Here is a 4,734-nt window from a genome sequence, read left to right as displayed (position 1 = left end):
TGGGCTATTTTAGTCACATTTTAGTTCCTAGACAAAAGTCTGTTTTGCTAGGATATTAATAAAATAACAGAAACTGTTTTATCCTATACGAGAGCATTTGTAGTATTTGTCCAGAAGACTTTTGTGGCTGAAAACCATTCAACCAGTAAGGTTTTTGAAATATTCATTGTAAATAACCCTGATGTACCCCCACTGTTTATGATGATGTCATTTCATCGCGACCTCCATGCATTGGATTGTGGATTTGATTGTACTGCCTGCAGTCTGATGTGGTTTGGCTGAGCTTTATTCATCAATTGGTAAGTTAATCTGATAAATTAGATATTTATGATCTACCCTATTTGAATGCTTGACACAGCGGCACATCGGGATGATCATGCAATTTGTTTATCACACAATTCCCACTTCATTTGTTAAGCTAACTTGGTTTTACGAGCTAGCTGCTTCTACACCCGTATTGTATTGCTCGCGTGATTTGTGATGTTAACAGTTTGTTTAGTCCATAATTTATTAACGTGATTGGTTATATGCGTGCCATCTCAGCCACATCCACCTCTGGTTTGCATGTAACATCAAAATTAGCTGCAAGTTCAGTGTGGTGCAACTAAGTTAGCCTAGCTTTACCAAAGGTGTTGTATTGTTCTCCCTTTCCAAGGTCTCTGGCTTTTCCAAATTCGACATTAGCTCATTTTGCATCACTAACTAATCAGTATTAATGTGTATTTTGTGTGCAAAGTGCCGTTGAAAATATCTGAAAAAGGAGATCTGAACAGAAATAAGAGGAGCTATTAAGTCACACCAACCTAATTGTCTCTTCTAAGCACAATCTTCTCGTTGATTTAATGCATGTTATATTTTCCATCCTCTCCACAGAATATGACAACATTGTCTTCATATGGCTGTTTGTATTATCTAACTGAAGTTGTGTGTGGTTTTTCTGTTGCACATTTAAGAAACTTACTATTTCTTTTGGTCTAAATCTTACTTTACAGTTTTACGTCTCCAGTTTTCCCTGAGGTCCAAAATATTCAGTGGAGTGAAACTGTTGATGGGTAAGTAGTAGTTTCATTTAATTCATATGCTGTGTTTTTTAACTGAAGTACAACACAAATCTCAATCCCTCTTTATCAGATCTCATTCTATCTGGTGACATTAGGATATAATTATCAATATTATAAATGCAGTTTTTAGGCATGTATGCATGTATGTTCACAAAACCTATGAACGAAAGAGAGGGAAGACTAGGAGGGGCCTAGCAAAACCAAAGAGGCACATTAATACTGTAAAAATGACAATGACAGCATAGACGAGCATCATCATATTGGCTGAGAGGACACTATGATACCTCTTCCTTACGATGGTGAATAGTAGATGAGCTGGATAAAAGAGGGGTTAGAGTTTATGCAAATAGTCTTCCCTTAAAAATATCTACCCCCTGCAACCTTGTATGGAAATGGTCTCATCTTGAAAATCACTTGTATTGATATCATTAATACAATTGCTGAGGGGGTTAGTAGACTTAAGTCAGTGATGTGTATTTCCATTGCATTGGTTAATGTGCAGTCTGTTCAAAGTAAGATTTAATATCTATTGGTTGTGTTTCTGTCAGAAGTACAGTGCATTACCAGGCGAATACACCGGTGGCGACAAGATCAAGCGACAGAGAATCGCTGGACTGTGCAGCAAGAGTGATAGAAGTATGTCCGTTAAAAGCAGAATGCAAGCAGTCCAACATTCCAATTGGCTGTGGCGACTGTTGCAATACCACATCATAGCTAATTTGAATAATAAGTAAAACTACAAACTGTCGCTCAAGTCGCGCGAATTGCCTCTAGTTGCCCGAATCACTTTTGTTGCGCGACTCAATGCAAAGTCAATTACTTCCGTCGCTGGAATCGCTGATGTAGTGCTTGGTCTATTTGTGACGGATATGTTGTGGTAGGCTATTCACCTTCTATTCTTGCTATGGTTCATTCTTCTGTTTCAGCAGCAAAATGTAACAAGCTTGTCCTGGAGGACTGCTCTGATGGGGAATGCTGTGGAGGAGAGACAGGCAGACTGTGGTCCATCGTGTGTGCTCCCAGTGCGTTAATACACGGACAGTCCTTTTTAAGTAAGATTTCATATCTCCTGGACCAATAATGAAAATTTGTATTGATCAAACAAAAAAATGAAGGAGGAATAATATCCATTTATATAATCATTCAATGTGTCATTATGGATGTTTTTGTAATTTCACAGTGACACTTTTACATGTAGTTAAACACATTTCATATACAGACAAAACATGTGCTAGGCTCCAGTGCTTGAGATTGTGACTGATGTAGACTTTGCAGCTGCACATTTAGTCCACCAGATGGCAGGATTAAGCTTACAAATCAAATAGTTACAATTAACAAAAGGCTTGACCTCAATGGGTGGCTGAACTGGTAGAAACACTTTTAGATGTTATGTTTAGTCATGGGAACTTGTGCCCAAGTCATGGAAAAGTCATGGACATTTGTTTTTTAAAATGTCTTTGAACTTGATTGGTTGCATTTCTGTGAAAAGTGGCACATTTAAAAAGATGCATTTCTGCATGTTGCTGTCTTTCTTTAGCCTCCTAGTTTCATAATCAAAAAGCAAGTTCACAGTAAGTAGTTTTTGTATTTTGGGCAGGTCTTTGATGTGCAGATTTAATGTAGTGGTGCACTGCTTTCTTCATCTACACCTACTGGTGCTATCACAATAACTGATGTACACTTCTATCTGTGTTGTTTTCAGGTGCAACCAGAGGAATAATGTGATTGAGAGGAAGAGTGGCCCCATACATTGCTTGACCTGGAGCCTACCAAAGTCTAAGGTCTCAGGTAGGCAGCAATTGTGGGAATGTTGTTGGAATGTATTGTGTGTTGGCGTTACAGGGCATTCCACTCATTTCTTTGTGGTTAGACGATTCAATGTCATGAATGTCAGCCAAATCACTGGGGTAACATACTGTATGCTTTTAACCTTCTGTCTAAATTCTTATGTGACATTTTTATGGTCGCCCTTTTACATGAAACTTAGTATGTTTCATAAGGGGCCAGTGCACAGTATGTTAGCATTTGACCACCACTGTTTGAGGTGCTGAGGAAATATCTTCAACTCCTCAACATGATGCAATTTCAAATGCCTGAATCTGGACTCATGTACCCTCCACAAGCCGTACACAAGTTTTGATGAGCCTGATTGAAATTAAGAGATGAAACTAAGGTGTTCACTCTTAAATTAGAGCTGATACTAATAGTATTACTGATAGTAGATACTAATAGTATTACTATCTCTCACAGTTTGTAATCATAATTTTAGCATTCCTGTTTAATGATGGAATGCTCTTGCTGAGGACTGCTGATTCTGCTGTGTTGTGTTTTGTAGTTGTAGTCTGTGTGGTGTTAATGTTGTTGTTTTTTTATATGGCCATATGCACCGTCATATATTTACTCATGCCCATGCATGTATATTTATTTTGTTTTTCAGGTGTCTCCAGAAGAACACATTCCAATGAAGACCCCAGTCATAGTCATCAACTTGACAGCTCAGCCTGTTACTTGAACTGTGTTCTTAGAGCCAAGTGTAACTGAGGTGTTTCCACACAGTCTGTCCCCCTTAGATCTTGAACTTGCCACCACCTAGTCAACGCATCGGTTCGGGTATGGGAGGCACAGCACGATACCGCTGAGCTAAATGACCAGTCCCATAGCTCAGCGCTGCTGGTACTGTATGAGGCTTCGGGAGGGAGGTTTACTATCCTTCCACGCCACACTCTGCTAGTTGGCCTCCGTTACACAAGCTCGAATAATCCAAGCAGCCAATCCAACTTCTTCAGCACTGCCTTTGAACACTATGAAGAACCACTCAGAACCACTGGTCCTAGAACTAAATGACCACATTAGACAGTTAAAGGTCCACTGTGTAGGATGGTGATCAGAGCAGGTATTGCACCTATGCTGCTCATTGCAACTGTGCTACCTATTGTCCATTTTGACTTTTGAATTTTCAAGAATTTTACCAAGTATTTACTAGTATGTACCAATATTTACTAGTATGACCAAAATACAGTACATTATGCAACTAAATTCAAGATGGTGGACAATGGACTCCTTTCATGTTTTCATGAAAAGTGTAATTTTCCCAGTCATAATGAATACTCAGAATTTGATGGTGGTAAGTATTCTGAAAAAGGTTACATTTGTGAATGGCCTGAATGAATTCTGGAAAGAAACTGCTTAAAAATATTACACAGCGTACCTTTTAACATTTCATCTGTAGTAACAGAATGTAGCGTTTCTCAGCTGCGACTCAAACCTAGACCCTCTGTCGTGGTGGTTGTTGTAATGACACACTAAAAGCGATAATATCTGCATGAAGCTGCTCAGAAAGTGTTACTGGACATATACCTTGATAAAAGCAACATAATCTTCAAAGAAGAACAGATACAAAATGGGATGCATGCATCATGACATTCCAACTGGTTGCAGTGATATTCACGGAAATGTCTAATGCCTTTTCACCATTAACTTAAACTTCTTTTATGTTCTGTTCTTGTCTCTTTGTTATGATTGAATTAGGAGTTTTAATTTACACAAAAGCTGACACATTTCCCACCTTTCTGTTAAGACTTGGTCCTAAGTGTTCTGATTTGTTTGCTGTTTTATACCTTGTGAATATTGATGATTTTTTAATGATTTTTAATAAACTGTTTTGATCATTACA

General features: G+C 38.4%; 1 long non-coding RNA gene across 4 annotated transcripts; it reads left to right on the top strand.

The window, feature by feature from the left end:
- LOC134443979 (uncharacterized) lies at positions 1-4,734 on the top strand. 4 transcript variants are annotated; one of them, XR_010033817.1, is made up of 5 exons: positions 1-299; positions 993-1,052; positions 1,988-2,113; positions 2,764-2,849; positions 3,499-4,734. It is a non-coding gene; the product is annotated as an uncharacterized LOC134443979 (long non-coding RNA). The 4 variants fall into 4 exon arrangements; XR_010033820.1 differs by lacking the exon at positions 3,499-4,734 and adding an exon at positions 1,618-1,697 and having other exon boundaries at positions 2,764-2,972; XR_010033818.1 differs by lacking the exon at positions 3,499-4,734 and adding an exon at positions 1,613-1,697 and having other exon boundaries at positions 2,764-2,972.

This window comes from Engraulis encrasicolus, unplaced genomic scaffold (genome assembly GCF_034702125.1).
Source record: "Engraulis encrasicolus isolate BLACKSEA-1 unplaced genomic scaffold, IST_EnEncr_1.0 scaffold_417_np1212, whole genome shotgun sequence".
Lineage (NCBI taxonomy): Eukaryota > Metazoa > Chordata > Actinopteri > Clupeiformes > Engraulidae > Engraulis > Engraulis encrasicolus.
Note: the sequence above shows the minus strand (reverse complement) of the source record. Positions and strands in the feature narration are given on the sequence as shown.